The 22,309-nt window shown below is 36.8% G+C and overlaps 1 protein-coding gene across 1 annotated transcript in view; it reads left to right on the forward strand.

Annotated features, from left to right (window-relative positions):
* INPP4B (inositol polyphosphate-4-phosphatase type II B) overlaps nucleotides 1-22,309 on the forward strand; it is a 759,315-nt gene that overhangs the window by 128,012 nt on the left and 608,994 nt on the right. The window lies entirely within an intron of this gene.

Genomic DNA, 22,309 nt, shown 5'->3' on the forward strand with positions numbered 1-22,309 from the left:
GGTTACGGTGATGAGATTTTCCTTTTATTTAAGCATTAGTGAGATGGCTTTACATATTTTTTGAATCTGCAAAAATGTGGGTACAAATTCCTAGAAAATTTCATCAGGTTTTTAAAAAAGGTACCCTTGCGCAAAACATATTTTCTTTGGAAGATTGAATTATATCATACAGTTGCTGAATAGCATGCCTGATTATGTTTAACAGATTGCCTATTTAGTTGTTAAATTTTTCAAATTACTGTGTGATTTATTTACATATGTTGGACTAAGAATATGAATGCTCATGCAAATATTCTAATGACATGTACATGTAAACAAAGTGTGAATATAGACACAGATATACAGTGCGTATATGTTTCATGAATAGAGCTGCTATCTCAAAGTAGTTTTTTTCTAGAAATGCTTCTGAAAGGTTGGAATTGTGATGGGGAACTAGACCCATCTCTCAATACTATCTACTCATTTATCTGTGAGGATAGGATGTCACTGTATGTATATGAAAACAAATAATAGAATGATTGAAATGTATATTAGGCTGCATGCTAATTGGAACTAACTGGGTTTTATTTTTGACAACTCTTTGAATTCCTAAACAAATGAGTGCTGAAACAAAGGTAGCATTTAAATTTAATGGACCTTAGCAGAAAACTTATTTCTGAACTTTAGAATGAAATATGGCCTTTTGTAGCAACGTGGATGGAACTGGAGAGTGTGATGCTAAGTGAAATAAGCCATACAGAGAAAGACAGATACCATATGGTTTCACTCTTATGTGGATCCTGAGAAACTTAACAGAAACCCATGGGGGAGGGGAAGGAAAAAAAAAAAAAGAGGTTAGAGTGGTAGAGAGCCAAAGCATAAGAGACTGTTAAAAACTGAGAACAAACTGAGGGTTGATGGGGGGTGGGAGGGAGGGGAGGGTGGGCGATGGGTATTGAGGAGGGCACCTTTTGGGATGAGCAGTGGGTGTTGTATGGAAACCAATTTGACAATAAATTTCATATATTAAAAAAAAAAGAAGAAAAAAATAATTTGCAGTTGAACAAAAATAGGTTGGATTGAAAATTGGGGTGTTTCTACTTATTTCTGGCTTTCAGTTGATTCTTCAAAGGAAGTAAAAACCCTTTAAGGAAGCAACTTTTCTCCCCTAAAGGGGACTTTGAATTGTAGGCACTCTTTTCAAATTTTATCTATATTAAACTGTTAATTCAAACTATAAAATATCTAAAAACGGTTAATGTCATCAGTTGAGGGTTGCCTTAATAGAGCTATTAACTATGACTCCCCAAAGACAAACATAATGAGAACTGCCTCAAGAATATGTGGAAGATGGTGAAGCTGAGCTATATGATATATAGGCGTAAGGGGCTAGGGGTATAAGTCGTAGAAAAATGCTTGTTTAGGGGAAATTGATGGATAACACAGTAAAGAGAGAAAAAGAAACACACTAAATGAGATGAAGTCAATGAAGAAGTTCAAGGATCTATGATCTTTAGAGTGAAAATAAAGGATGAAAGGAACACAGACTATCCAGGATGCGTTCTTGTGATGTTTTTCTTTTTTCAGAGCTCTGTATATGCTAATATTCCATTTTATTAGCCTTTTTGTTTTATTTAAGAGATGGACAAACTCATTTTGAACTGAATGTAGTAAAAAAAAAAAAAGAAGTTAGGGTGGAAGGAGAGAGATTTCCATTAACATGGTAGAATTTCCAGAATTATGTATGCAGACTAACAAAATTTGCTTCTCAAAAGTGAAAATAAAGGAACAGTCCTATATATGGCTAGAGTCCAAGTGCTTTGGTCTGACAAAATTTCCAAAGAGTTTATGCTCTAGCATGTGTGCATTTGTGTTCAGGTTGGGAGTGGGTGTGCGATGAGTAACTTGGGTGGGAGAAATGGTGCTCATGTCATTATTTCTCTAAGTTAGACCTTTGGATTCATTGACATAGGGGTGTTTGCAATCTTATAAAAATAATTCCTGTTAATAAGACAAAGAGTGCTAATTATTGATGCTCTATTATCTCACAATGGGATATGGACATTGAAATTTCAATGTTTAATGTATTGTTGGATTCGATTTGCTAGTCTTATTGAGAGTTTTTGTATACATGTTCATCAGAGATATTGGCCTGTAGTTCTCTTTTTCAGTGGAGTTTTTATCTGGTTTTGGTATCAGGGTAATGCTGGCCTTCTAGAATGCATTTGGAAGTTTTAATGGTGGAAGTTTAAGACATACTAGTGAAGGTGTTATTTTTAGACAAATGGGACCATTCAGCTTTTCTTAGTTGCACATGACAACTAACACTGTCATTTTGAGTAGGATTAACTCTGGCAATGAAGCTCAGAGAGCAAGCTGTTGAAATAGCAGACACTTTTGTGTGTGCACATACTTGAAAGTTCTGCATTTGACCCTTTTAAAAGGGGTATTTTAGTCACAATATTATGAATTTTGTCATTCAAAGAGAGATGCTACTTCAACTAGCCAAGTCAAAATATCCTTATACATACCTCTAGTAAGGTTATGTACAAAAATAAAGATTCCTATTCTGTTCCATTTTTACGTATGTTTATATGTCCTAGAAATAGGTTGAATGTCATAAAGAAAATTTCATGTCTGTAATTTATTTTCATTATGTAGGAATGTTAAGTTTTATTTCATTGTATTTAACTTTTTTTGTAGAATTTGTAATAAGATATTAAGGACTCAGCATTTTGGGGGGTTCTAGGTGGCTCAGTTGGTTAAGTGTCTGACTCTTGATTTTGGCTCAGATCATGATCTTGCAGTTGGTGAGATTGAGCCCTGTGGTGGGCTCTGCACTGACTGGGCAGAGCCTACTTAAGATTCTCTCTCTTTCCCTCTCTCTGTGACTTTTCCCACATGAATCCCCTCTCCCTACCAAATAGATAAAGAACATTTTTTAAATAAGATTCAGCACTTTGTTGATGTAATCTAGGTTGACCTCTAAGCTTAGTATACACACACTTTTAAGAATGGAAAATAAATTACGTCATAAGGCTAATGTATAGTGTTATGTTCAAGAACACTAACAAATGAGTTGTAAATAAATTGTTTAGTGATGTGTTTCATTGTGGTTTATTTCAACAGGCTGTAGAAAACATAGATGTAATATATGTTGAGGTTTAAAAGAATGAAAATCTTCCGATATTTTGAGTTTACTATATTACTTATATTTTATATTATTTATCATATACCTATCCTGAAATAACAATGAAAAGTAAATCATCAAAACTCACAGGTTGACTAATAAGTTAATGACCATGAATTTAAACGAGAGTTAGAAATACTTCTATGGCATGTGATAAAAGGTGTGATGCCATTGTCACATTACCTGATTTAGGTTCAATATGTGAAAGACGTATTGCTTTACAGAAATATAACTATTACAACAGGCAAAGTATGCTCCCAAAGGGTACTTAAAGTGCAAGTCACAGAACAAATCACTGAGCATTTTCATACAGAAGTGATTAAAAAGTAATTCTTAAAGAGGATTTGCATGAAAAAGAGCTATTATGAAAATTCTAAAGAATTTTTTGGCTTTTATAGTTTTTGTCATTTGAAAAGTTCTTGTTATTTTTTACTCTTCTTAGGATTAGATTCTGGGGGATACTCCATCTTTTAAGAGCTATTTAAAAACTCCCAAGACTACAAGCCATAGCACTGTCTAGAATCAACTCCTGCAAATAATATTCAAGTTCTTCCATCAATTCCCTGTCTTTATTTCTTACTTTGTTTCTCTCTTACTCCACTACATACTTTAAACATTATTGTCTTTCTTTATTCTTGAATAAATACTCCACTCTGAATGCCCAATCTTTCTCCCGTATTCCCAAGCCTACATAACCTTAAAACTTCTCTTTAAGATGCCTCTTGAATTCCTCATAATACTACAATGATATCTCTCCCTTAACCCATATTCTCTTAGTAAAGTCATCTAGATACACAGACATGGGGTTTCTTTTCTTTAATATGATTTTGAAGAAGAAAAAAACAACAAAAAAAGAAGATTCTTCTGCCATCCAATGTTACTCCCACTTTTGAGTGAAGTAATGAGCTCCTTGCATTTCCATGGTTTCCACTAAAGGAATGTTTAAAGGCTAAAATATTTCTCTGTACTATGAGGTTTATAATTTAGCTATGTCTTGTATTAATTAGAATTAATTAATTAATTAATTGAGAACCCACTCTCCCTTTATCACATCTTCGCAATGAGAGTAAAATCGAAATTCAAATACATTAATTTGTAAAACAAATAATTTTTGACTATTGAAACACACTCTCTTCACCAACAGAAGATTGCCCAGTTCTATCACCCATTGTTTTTGACACTTTACACATGTCATTGAAGAAAATTCTAACCTGAGCTACTCAACTAAAGCGTTTATTCCCTAAGAGCAAAATCCTGCCTTTTAAGGACACTACCTACTGCATATCTCACATTAGAACCAGTAGGGAAAAAAAGTTATATTATAATTTGTCACCTTATTCATTTATTTGTTCATTCATTAAGTCAGTGTTTACCTACTATATTCATAAGTGTTCTAGCTAGAGTGAGGTATGTGCAGAACTTGAGAGTGTATCTCTTTCCACACACACACACACACACACACACACACACACACACACATGCACACACATATGCGCGCACCTTACATACATACATACATGCATACACTACAAAATAAATCCTTTTACATGTGTATAGAAGCATACTCTATGCTCCTCATCATTTTTCCTAAGTTCAGTTTCTTCTGTGTTCTTCTTTTCACCATCATTCATGTAGATTGTTGGAAGCCATTAAAGCTGCCCTGAAAGCTATTTTTAAGTTTGCAATAATTGTTGAACCTCATGCCTAGGAAGTATATGACCCTTTTGAATATGTGTGTATGTTTGTGGATATGCAGCCTGAAATAACATATTCCCAGCTCTACAGTAGTCTCTTTAGGGTAGCATCTTGAAAGCACTCAAGTACTAGGTGTGGAGTTGGGGAGGGCTATGGTTATTTGGGAAGTTGAGATGAAATTGTGACTATTGGGGTTGGAACAGGGTCTTTAGGAACTGGGGCTGTCTGGGACTTGGCAATTCCCAGTAGAGGACTAAGGACTTCAAGGGAATTGGTTCTTTTAGGCTTCAGCGTATATGTTAGTTCTCATTTCTTTGGATTTACAGTACTAACATTACTTTGGAAGGGGAGCAAATAATTGGAAGCACAGTAGTGTGGGCAGAGGCAAATAATTTATGACATGGGGTATCCACTAGAGTTTTCAAGTGCATATGTATGTATGTTTGTCCCTTTCTCTCCCTAGTTATATATTTTTAATGAATTTGGCATTTAAAAAATTATGCCACTAGATGTCAGCAGCAACCTCCTAGGGTTCCCGTGGCCTTAACTCATAATGACAACAAATTGGTACTTTATTAGAACATCTTATCTGAGAATAATAAGTACCTATTTTGAAAATGTAAGAGGTAGTTTTTTGAGTTATGAGAAGGATTACAAACATCATAAAATATTTTGAAATTATTTTTTAAACTTGTTTCTGTTCACATGTAACAAGTTACTTTTACTTCCAATATTATCTCTACCAATGAGATGACATAAGAACTATGTGTGGAGCTGAGTAATTTGTCAGAAGTTGTACTAGATGCCGATCTCTAAACTTCTGTTTCAGTGCTTTATGATTCATTTATGTCACGATTACATGAGTATTTGTGCTTGGGTTTATTTCATTCTGTTTTTGTGGAAGCATTTTGATCCTCCAGCCCATCAGAAAATTGTGTGGTATTAATTTTTTAGCATCCACATCTGTGTGCTATTTATTTAGCAATGTCTAACCTTTCTTGGAGCTGTGCTCTGTTGTTATAAGATACTCAGAATGCTTTGATAGATGCCAAAGAGTATTATAGGTGTTTGCTCACCAGTAGACAAGGAAAACTTAGAAATATGAAAAAAATATGTATTTTCCATGAATTATAATACATATAATTGTTTAGTCCTTAACACAGCAGGTAAAATGATCTCAATTTTTTTTCCAGAAATTAATAAGAAAATTATAGGGAATGCCTGGGTGGCTCAGTCGGTTAAGCATCTGCCTTTGGCTTGGGTCATGATCTCATGGTGTATGGGTTTGAGCCCTGCATTGGATTCTCTGCTGTCAGTGAAGAGCCCGCTTCAGATCTCTGTCTCCCTCTCTGTCTGTCCCTCTCCCACTCTCTCTCAAAAAAGAAATATTACAAAAAATTTTAAAAAGGAAAATTATAGTATTGGCCAATGTTGGCCATTATTTTATTTTTTTAATTAATTTATTTTTTTAAAGTTTTTAAAGTTTATTTTTGAGACAGAGAAAGAGACAGAGAGAGAGTATGAGCAGGGGAGGGGCAGGGAGAGAGGGAGACACAGAATCTGAAGCAGGCTCCAGGCTCAGAGCTGTCAGCACAGAGCCCGACATGGGGCTGGAACCCAGAAACTGTGAGATCATGACCTGAACTGAAGTTGGTCGCTCAACCGACTGAGCCACCCAGGTGTCCCTGGCCATTATTGTAAATAATGCAATTAATATATGATCAAATCAGAATCACATTAGCAGAATGATTCAGACTAATCTGTTGGATTTCAGTCATGAATTAGAACTCGGGTGATTATTAGTTGATCAAGTACCAAACAGATTTTTAAATAATCTTGAAAAAGGTAGTATTACTCCCATGTTTCTCCCTTGGAAAAGTACTACTTTCAGTGAATTTAAAAATATATGTCTTAGGAAAAGCTGGAAATGAGAATTATGAAAATATTTCCTTTCCTAAAACCGGCTCTACCAAGGAAGATACTAATGTTAATGTTACACTCTCATCACTTTTAAGAGTTTTAAAAATGGATTTAGTTGGTGTAGTGAGGTAGGGGCTAACTCAACTAGTACATAAACTAAAAAAGTAATTCCTTTCATACTGAAGTTGTTACATTTGAGAATTATTGGTTTGATTTCATCAGATTATCAGTAAATTTCTTATTTTTTTGCATTTCTGTTGTAGAACCACTAGTAAAAGGGACTTACCAACATTTCCCCCCAAGATTGCAGTTGTTATCCTTTAATTATGTTTGTAGGTGGTAAGGCAAACATTTTAAATCATGCTGCAGTTACTTGACCCATGTACATTCCTCACGTGGAGCAGGTGCAATGAGTAAGTGCAGTTAATAAATGGAAGGCACATTATTAGCCAGATGTTCAGTTAAGGCCCTTTCAACATTTGAAGCACATCACTGTCTTGATATACAGCAGTTCATCCTCTGCTTCCAGCACTTAACCTTCTAGAAGAGGTTAGGGATGAGATGTGACCAGAGCATTTGTCTGAAATCTGTCTCTTTCTTTATCTTTTACAAATATTAAATGACACAGATGTTCAGGAAGTATTTTGAATAGAAATGCTGCCAATGCTAAATAAACTCTAAATAGCTCTCCATCAAGAAATGAACTCCTATTTCCATTTGTACCAGTGCATTTTTCCTCAACATATTCATTTTTCCATCCATTGACATAGATTAAGTTAAAGTATAGAGAGGGTCAGTTTCCCTTCAGGCTGTTCCAGAAATTCAAGCACCTCAACCTGAAAATCAAGGGTCATTTTTTCCGATTCTGCATCCCAAACCTTCCCAACCTCATTTCCACCTGATTCTTCACCCAGCTGTTACCTCATAGCCCATGCACAATGATCGACCCACCTGTGTATGATTTACATATTTCTACCTTGATGACTTTTCATTTACCATTACGTATCTCTCTTTTCATTTTTCACTTCAGAGAGAGAAAAGTGTAATAGGGACACTTGTGGGAACGAGATGATCTATTTTCAAATTCCCTATTGGTGATTTATTAGCTTATTGGTACTAGACTGAATGCAAGCTATTTAACCCATAGAGTCTCATATTGGTTTCTTCTACAAAACCATGAAAAAATGCTTAAATAATTGAGTCAATGCTAATATTAAGATATTACTTTTTAAATGATTTATTCATTTATTTGGGGGTGGAGGAGAAGAGAGAGAGAGGAGAGAGAGTATTCCAAGCAGGCTCCACACTGTCAGCACAGAACCCGATGTGGGGCTCCATCCCATGAACTGTGAGCTCATGACCTGAACTGAAACTGAGTCATTTGCTCAACCGACTGAGCCACCCAGGAACCTAAGATATTACTTTTGACTCACAATAGCTATTGTCACATAGTAAGTGCTTAATATATATTAAGTACTGTTAATTCTGTTAAATGAATCTGAAAATTCACTTTCATTAGATTTATTCTCAAACTTACTGTCCTTCATGCAGTCATTATTAATCTTACTGATATGCGTTTGCAACTCTACCTGCCACCCTACTTGTACTTTCATATTTGGTGACCTATGCATCTTATCCTCTTGGTATATTATACTCATAATTAACAGATAAGATAATAATACTTGCCATAGCCACACCTAGGGATATTGTGAAGGCAAAATTAGAAAATAAAAGTAATGACAAAATTAGTGATAATTACTACTTATTCTGTTTTTGTTATGTGTAAGGAACAGAACTAGGATCCTTATTTACATTGAGTTATCACTTAACATACATGTATTTTGTGGACATAGGACAGGGAGGCAGTGATTCACATTAAGACCTATTGAGAAAGGAAATGGCAGAACATCTGAGTACAAAAGTCAAATAGAAATGGAAATATAGAATTGAGTTCACAAGAGAATTTACAAGCTGAAATGAAACTGTGACAGAGTTTTACTGAAGTTATGTAACTGGATGAGTGACTTACCTGAAAGAGCAGACCGAGAAGGGTCGCTATGAGAGAACAGCCTCTTCCCCCACAATACACACAACTCACACAGAAGGGTGAGGCTCAGAGTCATGTGTGTCTCTAGTTTTTGTAAAAGTAAGGTATAATGTTCTCTTGGAGCTAATGTATTTATCTTTTTAAAGTCCACCATTCAAAATAGTATCAGACATAGAATTATTCTGTCTGAAAAACACTAGGAGAGAGAAAATTACTCTTGTCCTTATTTTTGGCCTGATATAAATATTGTTAACAACAGCAATTAATAATATAATGAAAATGTTACTGTCTATTTTGCAAGGAAGAAGTTTGATATTTGATCTAATTGGTGGTGTGATAGCTAGGCATACATCAGATATTAGAAATTTATACAGGATATGTGAAAGGCTTTGCAAATCATCTACTTTTACTGCACTGACAATAAGTGAAGTGTTTCCCATTATATGCTTACTTTTTCTTATAGATTTATTAAAATTATTAAAAATTTAATAGGTCAATATTCTTTCTTTGTTAGAGCACATGAAACATGTGGCAGGTATCTCATTTTTTAAATTTTGTTTGTTTTTGGAGTTTAGTTTGGGAAACCCTTTTTTTTTCTTTAGGAAGCCCACTCATATTCTATGTGGTACTGGCATTTATGGATAATAATAATAGCAAATATTTATTGACTACTTATTTGATGTCAGGCACTGTTCTAAACACAGCTCTAAGATTTAGGGGTTGCTGGCATCATGGTTTCATATTTGTCATAGTAACACTGTGGAACAAACACACAAGGAGAAAAACTCAAGGGCACAGTCTGCAGATTGGGTGGTTTTAGCTGGGTTTGCTCATGTATCTTCAGACAGCTGAAAAGTCAGCTGTGGATTGGTTTTGCTGATCTAGGCTGAGCTGTCTTATGTGTCTTTGAGTTTGGCTGGGAGAACTGGGCTGACTCAGCTTTGCTCTACTCAATCTTTCTTCCTTCAACAGTCTAAACTGAGCTTGTTTTCATGGTAGTGTTGGGGATCTGAGAGAAAAAGAGCAGAAATGCCTAAGGGATCTTCAGGCCTATGCTCAATATTGGCACAAAGTTACTTTGGTCACATTCTATTGGCCAAAACTAAATCTCAAGGTTAGCCTAGGATCCAGGGAAATAGACTACATCATTGGATGAAAGAAGCTACAAAATCACATTGCAATTGGTCAGATAGAGGAGAGGGGAGAACGGGAGTGAGTTTTGCCATCAATCAATCAGAACCTCCTGTCTACATGTGTGAAAACCCAAATTCAGTGAGATTAAATAATTGCTGGTAGTGTCAACTTGTGAACTTTACCTGGCCTGTAATGGGACTTCATTTTCCAGGACCCAGGATTGGACAACGGCCAGGCATGGTGTATATAAACAAATTAATCACAGTCCTTCTATGAGACTTGGTGTCCAAGAAAAAATTTCCTGTCAGGATGTTGACTTAGCATTGCCAGTAATCTTTTGTTCTGCCATTTGTAGAAGTTGCTGGGGCAGTTGAAAAGAGAGAGAGAGACAGAGAGAAAAGAGACAAGAGAGAAACACAGAATGATTAGTATGCATGAGAAAGATGAATTGTATCATTTGAGCCACTGGATGCAGATACACTTGAGACTTTAAGCTTAACAGTTTGTTAAAATAATAAATTTCTTTTTTTGTTAGCCTAGTTTGACTAAGGCTTCTATTACTTGAAGCCTAAACTATTTAACTAAACTGTAAAATAGTTAAGCAAAACAGTATTTTGCAAAAAATGGCTACAGCAATATATCTAGTCTCATGTGCTTTCCCATAACCTCCTTGGCATTCCTTATCAAAAGGTGAACACTATTTTCCCTTCCCCTGAACCTGATGGGTTTTGTGTCTTCTCTGATGAGCAGAGTACTGCAGAAGTGATGCTATGGGACTTCCAGAGCTGGGTCATAAAGAGGGTAAAGAACTCTCTTTCTGGACACTTGCCTTTGGAATCAAGTCACCATGTTGTGAAAAAAGTCCAGGCCTCATGGAGTATCCATTTTTAATGTGTTCTGGCTGATAGTTTTATAGCCAATAGTCAGCATTATTTCTAGCCAGGTGTGGGGACAAGCCTTCAGGTGATCCCTGTTCCCAGCCTTGGGGCAATTCAGGTGATGATGGCCAGAACAGAGATGCACTATCTTCCCATGAGCCCTGCCCAAGTTGCAAATTCATGAGCAAAACAAATGTCATTGATTTAAGTCACTAAATTGTGGGGAAATTTGTTAGGCAGCAAATAGATAACTGCAACACTAACACTACATTCTTATCCAGTAGCTCTTTCTCAGGACTCTCTTTTCTTTTTCTTTTCTTTTTTATTGAGGTATAATTGACATACAACATTATATTAGTTTCAAGTAATGGCTTGATATTTTTATCTATTGGATAATGATCACCACAAGTCTAATTAACATCTGTCACCAACACATAGTTACAGAATTTGTGTGTGTGTGTGTGTGTGTGTGTGTGTGTCCTGAGAACTTTTAAGATTTACTCTTTGCAACTTTCAAGTATGCAATACAGTATTATTAATTATAGTCACTATGCTGTACATTATGCTCTTGTGACTTATTTATTTTATACCTGGAAGTTTGTACCTTTTGATCCCCTTTACCCATTTCACCCACTCTCACCCCTGCCTCTGGCAACCACCAAATTGTTCTCTGCATCTATGAGCTCATTTTTTAAAAATATTCCACATATAAGTGAGATCATGCAGTATTTGTCTTTCTCTCTCTGACTTATTGCACTTAGCACAATACCCTCAAAGTCCATCTATGTTGTTGCAAATGGCAAGATGTCATCCTCTTTTTTATGGCTGAGTAATATTTCAATGTCAATATGTATGCCACAGTTTTTATCGATTCATAGGTTGATGGGCATTTAAGTTGTTTCCATAACTGGGCTATTGTTAATAATGGTGCGATGAACATAGGGGTGTATATACTTTTTCAAGGACTCTCTTTTCTTACTAAAACACGTCTCAGACCCTCTTCCTACACAATGACTACCATTCTACTTTTACCCATGCCTTTATTTAAATGTACTGATTTGCCAAGTAGATGTGGACGTTTTTTTGTTGTTGTTGTTGACTCTTGCCATTGGCTTTGTGATGTAATTTTGCTTGGAAGGAAATGACCAGGGAACATGAGTTGGGGATATCCATGTTACTCTATGTGCTTATAAAAAGGCTGAGAATCTGAATTCAGCTCTCATTCTCCAGTGTTATGCTAACATGGTGGCCACTAGGCACATGCAATTACTTAAATTTGAATTAATTAAAATTAAATAATATTGGTAATTTAGTTCTTTATCTACACTAACCACATTTCAAGCATTCAATATTTATATGTAACTACTGGCTAACATACTGAGCATTGCAAAGTTATAGAATATTTCTATCATCTTACTACGTTTTTTTGAATGCTGCTGCTCAGATTTGCAACTCACACATGTGGTCCAAGGTCAACTCCTTTAAATACTGTCATGCGATGGCAAAAATACTTTGACAAAGAACAGAACTCTAAAGGATCTGGTCTCTATTTCCTAGGTATAAGTTCCAGGAGAGGGCAGAGAGTCTCTGTGCCATTAATAAAATTATGTTTCATTTACATTCACATGAAAAGGCTGTCTTTTGTAGCCTTACCTACATTCTTTTCCATCTCCTCAACTTGTGGACAATAGTTTATTTTCTTGGCCACACTGGTTCCTTTTTTTTCAATCCTGCCTGACTTCAGAACAATTCAATTCACAAAAGTTATCCTGGTAACAAAAGATATCCCTCTGAAAATACTTGGGGGCTCTGTTCTCTCAGCAGAGAGTCCTCATAAGCACACAGGGTTTCTGTTGACTTGAAAGTGAACTCTGGCTGTGGAGCGGATATTACTCCCTTAAAAAAGAAAAAGAATAACTTCAAGGCAAACGGGCCTTTATTCTCCCTGGGTATAAGTTTCCTTGAAAGCTTGTTTATTGATTTTCCTTGTAACAACTGAGCTTGCAAGCTATAAAAGAAAAAAAAAAAAGCAAATAGAAGCAGGGAAATAATATCAACGATCAACAAGTTTATTTATCAACTTTATCTCATTTGTACTCAGTCACTGTGTACACCACGAAATAAAAAACACCACAAACCCAATCCCAGTTTTTAAAATTCAGTCCGTAGAATTTTGTTGATCAAAAGGGAAAGCAAACACTTCAACTTTCAAAGAAAGTTCTGTTCTCATTAAAAGTGATTTTGCCCAAATTAATGTCATTATGTGAGAAAAGAGCTGAAAGTGGGGTGAAGTTGAGAAAATGTGGCTGCTCCAATGGGGTGATAGCTGGTATAATTGAAGTGATGCTGATTTTGATCTCCAATTAATTTGTCACATTGCCTGAAATAACTACCATTAGCATTATTCCTGTAGGAAGACACCTTCCTAAATTTCTGACCCATGTGATAACTTTTTAAAAAAAAAAAACAAACTAAAATCAGGTAATTTTGGGAAATGCTGAATTGTATGTGTCTCTCCTGTAGTTTTATGATGCACATTGAATATTAGTCTCTGAAAATCCTTCAGTAAAGAAACTTTTTTTTAACTTTGGTTAGCCCAGCATTTCCTAAAATTAGTGGACCATGAAACCTTCTATACTTTAGTATATTTTAGGTAATACTGATTGCATCCAGTAGTACTAGGCTTTCATGAAGCACACTTTGTGAAATCATGCTTTAGAATAAAATACAGATCCCCAGGAAGACTTATTTCAACATAGAAGTCACCTGATAAGAGTCACATTTTCAGGGGTGCCTGGGCTCAGTCGGTTGAACATTCAACTTTGGCTCAGGTCCTGATCACAGGGTTCATGGGTTTGAGCCCTGCATTGGGCTCTCTGCTGTCAGCACAGAGCCCACTTTGGGTCAGAAATCCTCTGTTGCCCTCTCTGTCTACACCTCTTTCTCTCTCTCTCTCTCTCTCTCTCTCTCTCTCTCTCTCTCTCTCAAAAATGTCTGTCAACTGATGAAGGGATAAAGAGGATGTGGGGTGTGTGTGTGTGTGTGTATCTTGCCATTTGCAACAATGTGAATGGAACTAGAGGGTATTGTGTTAAGCAAAATAAGTCAGTCAGAGAAATATATTATTTCACTCATATGTGGAATTTGAGAAACTCAACAGATGAACATAGGGGAAGGGAAGGAAAAATAAAATAAAAACAGAGAGGGAGGCAAACCGTAAGAGAATCTTAAATACAGAGAACAAACTGAGGGTTGCTGGAGGGGAGGTGGTGGGGGAATGGGTTAAATGGGTGATGGGCATTAAGGAAGGCACTTTTCAGTATGAGCACTGGGTATTATATGTGAATGATGAATCATTGAGTTCTGCTCTTAAAGCCAAGATGTATTTTAACTAACTTGAATTTAAACTTAAAAAAATACAGGAAAACAAACTAACAAATAGGCATTTTAAAAAAGAGTAATATTTTTACCATTAACATTCATCCATACAGACTAATTTACCTAATGAACAGGATCCCAAAACCCTGATGGTGTGGGAGAGGCCACAATGTGGAGTGTTTCCTAAAGAGGGCTGTTTCAGGAGGGTTCCTGGGAAGTTGGAGGATGGCCAGTCATATCTGGCAAAGTCTTTCCGAGGACATGAGACTTTCAGAGTTATGTTTCTAGAAAGGTCAATTTTTAGAAGGTGTCAAAAGGGAGACGACCAGCTGAAGAAAATTTTAACAGCTCCTGTGACTTCCAGATAGTGTTCAATCATTTCCTTCCCCTCTGCAAATAACCATTTCTCAAAAGAATAGGTCACATTCACTGCCCTGCTTCCCTACCAACCATTGCTCTTTGGACTACAACAATCTTTCATTAACTCTCTCATTCTGGTAAAACTCTTCTTTCTCAGATAACTTACTATTTCCTAGTTGACAAACGCAGTGTGATTTTCCTGGGTGAACTTATTGGCATCTATAATTTTGGATTCTGTCTAAATGCTTTTGAGTTCCACACTTGTATCTCCAGCCCAGGGCACAGTCCTGAGCTTCAAAATTATATTCCCACAGGTACCTCAAACTTATATCCAAAATTGATCTGGTAAACTTGTGCTCTGAACCTCTTCTTCCCATAGGTCACTGGAAGAACCATCCTAGTCACCTAAGCCAGACACCTGTGGATCATGCTTGGATTTCTCTTTTTGCTCTTACCTCCTGACCATCAATCACATTTCTCAAGATATGTCCTCTGTCCCATAAACCCCCTACCCTTCCATGCCTTAAGTCTTTGAGTCAAACCATAGCTCTTCTACCTGATACCTGCATGCTGCATGACCTTGAACAGACTTTCTAGTCTCATGTCTTAATTCTCCATCTGTTCAATGGGAATAATAGTAATACTAAGTGAGAGGATTGTAAGTTTGTGAAAATTAAAGGGGATGAATTAGGGGAGCAGAGAGAAGATTAAATTGACTTTTTCTTTTTGTCTCTCTATGAAAGGAAAAGTGTTTATGATTAAGGGAAAATCTTAATGGTTCATTTAGTTCTTTTACAGGAGCAAATATCTTTTAAATAGCAATAGCAGTGAATGAAAAAAAATTAAGGTTGTAGTCTAGTTATATTTCATGGGAAAAATAAATTTTTTTATTATTTTTCTCCTTTTGCATAATTATGGGTTATTGAAAAGAAAATAAAGGAAAGAAATTGAACTATCTTTCACACTCTTTAGGCCAATAGAAGTGGTTATGTGTGTGATGACCTAGCATCTCTAGGTCATTTGTATTATCTGTTTAACCAGAGCAACATATAGTTACCTGCATCTTATAGGGTTATCAGGAAGGAACACTGCTAACATAGGATTAAGACCTGGCTCCAGGGGTGCCTGGGTGGCTCAGTTGGTTAAGCATCCACTCCTTGATTTCGGCTCAGGTCATGATTTCATGGTTTGTGAGATCCAGCCCTATGCTAACAGTGCAGAGCCTGCTTGAGATTCTCTCTCTCAATCAATCTCTCTCTCTCTCTCTCTCTCTCTCTCTCTCTCTTACCCTGCCCTTCCCTGCTCTCTCTCTCTCTCAAAAATAAATAAATAAATTTAAAAGATCTGGCTATGAATTTCAGATTTCTATAAATATCTCTTATTTTTTTGCTTAATAGCTAAAAACCCTCTTAAAAATCATATTACACATAGAACTACATAGTACAGTGTGGAAGTTACATAGTCTATGTGTACTCTGAGGCCTATTATCATAAAAAGAATACATGATTGATGATAGTCACTCATTATTTAAGTAAATATTATTGGTCTCCTCATATGAGCCACCAATTCTGGATGCTGGGAATATAGTATTCTTTTTCTTTTTTTTTTTCAAGGTATTTATTTATCTTGAGAGAGAGAGAGGAAGAGAATGAGCAGGGGAGGGGCAAAGATAGGGAGAGAATCCCAAGCAGGCTATGTGCTGTCAGTGCAGAGCCCAATGTGGGGGATCCGTCTTATGAACTGTGAGATCATGACCTGGCTGAGCTGTCCAGGTGCCCTGGAGATACAGTATTCTACAAAACAGACAGAAATCCTTGCTCCTTTGGATCTTATATCCTAATAAAAGGAGACAGATAGTAAACAAAATAAATGATCATATAGTATGTTATACAAGGGCTATGGAGGAAACTAAAGCAGACAAAGAGGACAAGGCATCTTGTAGTGGCAATAAAATTATTTATTTAAGAACGGAGGCTTGAGGGTGCCTGGGTGGCTCAGTCGGTTGAGTGTATAACTTCCACTCAGGTCATGATCTCACGGTTTGTGAGTTTGAGCCTCGCGTTGGGCTCTATTCCGATAGCCTAGAGCCTGGAGCCTGCTTTGTATTCTGTGTCTCCTTCTCTCTCTGCCCCTCCCCCACTCACACTCTGTATCTCTCTCTTTCTCAAAAATAAATAAACATTAAACAAAAAAAGGAGAGAGGCTTGGAGCTCTTCACTAAGAATATGCTATTTGAGCAAAGACCTGAAAGAGGTCATGGGACCAGTGAGTGGTTTTGATCAAAGAAATGAGATGGTCTGACTTCCCTTTTACCAGGGTACTCTGGCCACTTTTTGAGCATAGACAGAAGAGGAGACCAGTCATTAGGTTAATGCAATAATCCAGGTAAGAGATGCTAGTAAATAGGGCTAGGGAGGTAGTATTGGAGGTGCTAAGTAGCAGAGATAAAGTTCAGTCTGGTGTTGTGGCATCTCTGAGGCTCATGCTCTGTTCTGCAGAAATGCCAGCATTTCAGGGCAAGACTGAGGGATAGGAACAAGAAAACAAAACCTGGAGGGAAGCATCAGGAGGATAGGAGGAGAATCATATAGAAAATGGTATCACACAAGCCAAAGCCAATAAGTTTTAAGAAAGATATATGAACAATGTTCAGCACTGCAGAGAATTCAGCTATGAATGTATCTGAAATGGAGTACATTCAATCTGACAGATAGAAGGCCATCAGTGACATTATTAAGAACAATTTCAGTGAGTTTGTTCAAGCAGAAATAACAGATTGAGATTGGGAAGTAAAAGGGCGTAGACAGAGAATATAGATTATTCATTTATGAGGGTTGAAAAACACAAACCAGTGACTCCCCCCAATATATATTTATTTTTACCACAATATAGAGTAAGAGATATATTTTATACTGTAATACACACAGTGCCCGTACATACATATCAATATACATATTTATGTGACGTAATTAGGACTTTTTTATGTGCTATGCACCTTACTTTGCTATGCACCTTATTTTCTATTCTCTTTCATATAATTTCTTTTAAAAGTGCTTGCTATGATCCACTAAATTGATTTTATAACCCACTCTAGAGTCTTGACTCATGATTTGAAAAGCATTATTATGGACCTCAGTTAAAACAAAAGGTGGCCCCTCAGAACCATTGCCCACATTTTTCTGCATGCCAGTCAGTGTCGTATCTGGGCCCTTGTGGTGAAACTTTCAGCAACATGATCTCTCCCTTACATTTGGAATTTTTGCCCTTCCATCCATAGTCACAAACTGAAAATTAATAATATACTTAATCTAAACTTATTTTGCTTTTTTAAATGTTTATTAATTTATTATTGAGAGACAGGAAAGAGAGAGCCCACACACATGTGTGTGTAAGTGGGGGAAGAGCAGAGAGAGAGAGGGAGACAGAGAATCCCAAGAAGGCTCCATGTTGACAGCTTAGAGTCTGACATGGGGCTTGATCCCATGAACTGTGAGATCATGACCTGAGCCCATGACCTTACCCAAAAATCAAACAACCCAGTTAAGAAATGGGCAGAGGACATGAATAGACATTTTTCCAAAGAAGACACTCAGGTGGCTAACAGACACATGAAGAGATGCTCAACATCATTCATCATCAAGGAAATACAAATCAAAACCATAATGAGATATCACCTCATACCTGTCAGAATGGCAAAAATTAACAACCCAAGAAACAACAGGTGTTGGCAAGGATGCAGAGAAAGGGGAACCCCTTAGCCAAAATGAAGAGTCAGATGCTTAACCAACTGAACCACCCAGGTGCCCCTTAACTTAATTTAATATGATTAAGACTCAGTGTGTATTAAAGACACTGGCTGTGCTCATAGATAAGTGTTTCCTGCTAACTAAACAATATGGGCCCATTTCCATACTTGGATTTTATTCTGTCTCTGTGATATGTGAACTGGAGATCCATGAACCATGGAATAGTGGGTTCACTGTGCTGAGGCACTTTAACCTCAATTGGGGTTTAGGATGGGTCATTATTGAGCAGTACTTGGTATATACTATGCTAATAAATATTTATCAAATAAACAAATGGCATTAAGTAATACATTTTTTTTGAAAGTCAGAAAACAGGGGCGCCTGGGTGGCGCAGTCGGTTAAGCGTCCGACTTCAGCCAGGTCACGATCTCGCGGTCCGTGAGTTCGAGCCCCGCGTCAGGCTCTGGGCTGATGGCTCGGAGCCTGGAGCCTGTTTCCGATTCTGTGTCTCCCTCTCTCTCTGCCCCTCCCCCGTTCATGCTCTGTCTCTCTCTGTCCCAAAAAAAAAAAAAAAAAAAAAAAAAGTTGAAAAAAAAAAAGAAAGTCAGAAAACTTCACATAGCTCAATAAAAGTGATAGCTTCTTGTTCTGTAAATCTATGCTAATGTAATAGTAAATTTCATTTTAAAAAATACAAAATAAGTTTTACTTTAAAGGAAATCTAGAGAAGGCAGTAGGGCAAGGGTTTTTTGTTTTTGTTTTTGTCCCCTGCAGCCCACCCCCCAAGATGAGACTATCACTAAATTGAGCAGAAGGATAAATTGAAGATCTTTTAGAAAAGAGGATAATTAATGGAGAGGATATATTTTTTTTTCTTTTCAAATTTTTATTTAAATTCCAGTTAGTTAACATACAGTGCAATATTGGTTTCAGGAGTAGATTTCAGTGATTCATCACTTACATACAGCACACAGTGCTCATCACAACAAGTACCCTTCTTAATACCCATTTAGCCCATCCCCCTCCCACTCCCTCCATCAACCCTCAGTTTCTTCTCTATCTTTAAGGTCTCTTGTGGGTTGCTTTCCTCTCTCTTTTCCCCCCTTCCGTATGCTCATCTGTTTTGTTTCTTAAATTCTACACATGAGTGAAATTGTATAGTATTTGTCTTTTATTGACTGACTTATTTTGCTTAGCATAGTACACTCTAGCTCCAACTACGTCATTGCAAATGGGAAGATTTCATTCTTTTTGATGGCTGAGTAGTATTCCATTACATATATTTCATTATATATACATATATATGCATATATGTATATATACATACCACCTCTTCTTTATCCATTCATCAGTCAATAGACACATGGGCTCTTTCCACTATTTGGCTATTGTTGACAATGCTGCTATAAACATTGGAGTGCATGCGCCCCTATGAACTATATTTTTGTATCCTTTGGGGAAGGGGTGCTGGGGGGTAATGCACCTGGTAATGCACAGTAATGCAACTGTTCTATCATAAGGTAGTGTTATTTTTAACTTTTTGAGGAACCTTTATACTGTTTTCCAGAGTGCCCGTACCAGTTTGCATTCCCACCAAGAGTGTAAGAGGGTTCCTCTTTCTCTGCATCCTTGACAACACCTGTTGTTTCTTGTGTTGTTAATTTTAGTCATTCTAACAGGTATGAGGTGGTATCTCATTGTATTTTTATTTGTATTTCTCTGATGATGAGTAATGTTGAGCATCTCTTTATGTGTCTGTTAGCCACCTGGGCGTCTTCTTTGGAAAAATGTCTATTCATGTCCTCTGCCCATTTCTTAACTGGGTTGTTTGATTTGGGGTATTGAGTTTAATAAGCTCTTTATAGATTTTGGATACTAACCTGTTATCAGATATGTCATTTGCAAATATATTCTCCCACTCTGTAGGTTGCCTTGTAGTTTTGTTGACTGTCTCCACGGTGCAGAAGCTTTTTATCTTGATGAAGTCCCAGTAGTTCATTTTTGCTTTTGTTTCCCTTGCCTCTGGCAATGTATCTAGTAAGAATTTGCTCCAGCCGAGTTGAAAGAGTTTGCAGCCTGTGTTCCCTCTAGGATTTTGATGGTTTTCTGTCTCACTTTTATCCATTTTGAAGTTATTTTGGTATATGATGTAAGAAAGTGGTCCAGTTTCATTCTTATGCATATTGCCTTCCAGTTTTCCCAACACCGTTGTTGAAGAGACTATCTTTTTTCCATTAGATAATATCCTGCTTTGCCAAAGATTAGTTGACCATATAGTTGTGGGTCCATTTCTGGATTTTTTATTCTGTTCCATTGATCTATGTGTCTGTTTTTGTGCCAATATATGCTGTCTTGATGACTACAGCTTTGTAATACAACTTGAAGTCCAGAATTTTGATGCCTCCAGTTTTGTTTTTCTTTTTCAAGATTACCTTGGCTATTTGGGCTCTTTTGTGGTTCCGTATAAATTTTAGGATTGTTTCTTCTAGCTCTGTGAAAAAGCTGGTGGTATTTTTATAGGAATTGCATTGAATATGTAGATTGCTTTGGGTAGTATAGACATTTTCACAAAGTTTATTCTTCCATTGGAGGAGACGTAGTAAAGTCAACTGTGGGAGGATTTCTTTAAAGAGGAGAAAGTTCACCTCTCCTTTAATGTTGGATGGTTCCAATGATAGGTAAGTTTATAGACTGAGAATGGAAAAATGAAGAGATTGTTCAGTAATGTCTGTGATTTTCTTTAAGAATTAGAAATCATTCTTTCTACGTTGTTGCAAAGGGCAAGATTTCATTCTTTCTCATTGCCAAGTAGTATGCTGAGTGAAATAAGTCAGGCAGAGAAAGACAGGTATCATATATTTTCACTCGTATATGGAATTTGAGAGACTTAACAGAAGACCATGAGGGAAGCGAAGGGGAAAAAGTAGTTTCAAACAGGGAGGGAGGCAAACCATAAGAGACTCTCAAATACCAAAAACAAACTGAGGGTTGATGGAGGGGTGGGGGGAGGATGGGCGATGGGCATTGAAGAGGGCACTTGTTGGGATGAGCACTGGGTGTTGTATGTAAGCAATGAATCATACGAATCTACTTCCAAAGCCAAGAGCACACTGTATACACTGTATGTTAGCTAACTTTACAATAAAATATATTTTAAAAATAAAATAATTTTTTTTAAAAAAAGTAATAAAAAAGGAATTAGAAGAAAAGGATTTTCTTCCGAGAATGGGGGGTTATATGTTAGGAGGTGCTTAAGGATAACACTGAAGTTTTGGACCTGTCCTTGGGTAGAAAGAGCTGATCTAAGGTAAAGGCATTCGTGAACATGACAAATTAGTACTTATCTATTGGCTGTCTCAAATTTTGTCTTCTTTCTCTTTGGTTTAAGGCCAAGATCATAAATTGATAATTCACAACTGGATTGTCCCCCTAGATTTGTTTGTTTCTCATTGTTTTAATAAGTCATATCTAAGTTTTTTTAAATTTATATTTATTTTTTTGAGACAGAGAGAGAGTGCAAGTGAGGGAGGGGCAGAGGGCGAATTTGGGACAGAATCCCAAGCAGGCTCCAGCTCAGCACAGAGCCTGATGCAGGGCTTGGTCTCATGACTGAATGTGAGATAACTATCTGAGCCAAAACAAGAGAGTCAGACCCTTAACCAACTGAGCCACCCAGGCACCCCTAGTAAGCCATATTTTAAAATGAGTAGCCTCACATGCAAGTCTTGGATTACCAGGTTTAAAAAACCAGCCTGAAGATCTGAGAATAATTCACTGGAGATGAGCAATGTCTATTCCTTTTAGAAAAGGCCTGCATTCTCCTTTTAGTTCAGCCCCTGCTGTTACATAATATGCATTTACCCATGTTACTCATTTATGTGCTTACCTGACCTCTGTAGGTATATGAGTGTAAAATCTCTGCTTTAAACCTCAGCCTATTGGATTTGTTTTTGAAATAAGTAGTGAAGACAGGCTTTCTTAT

Source organism: Panthera leo, chromosome B1 (genome assembly GCF_018350215.1).
Source record: "Panthera leo isolate Ple1 chromosome B1, P.leo_Ple1_pat1.1, whole genome shotgun sequence".
NCBI classification, from domain to species: Eukaryota; Metazoa; Chordata; class Mammalia; order Carnivora; family Felidae; genus Panthera; species Panthera leo.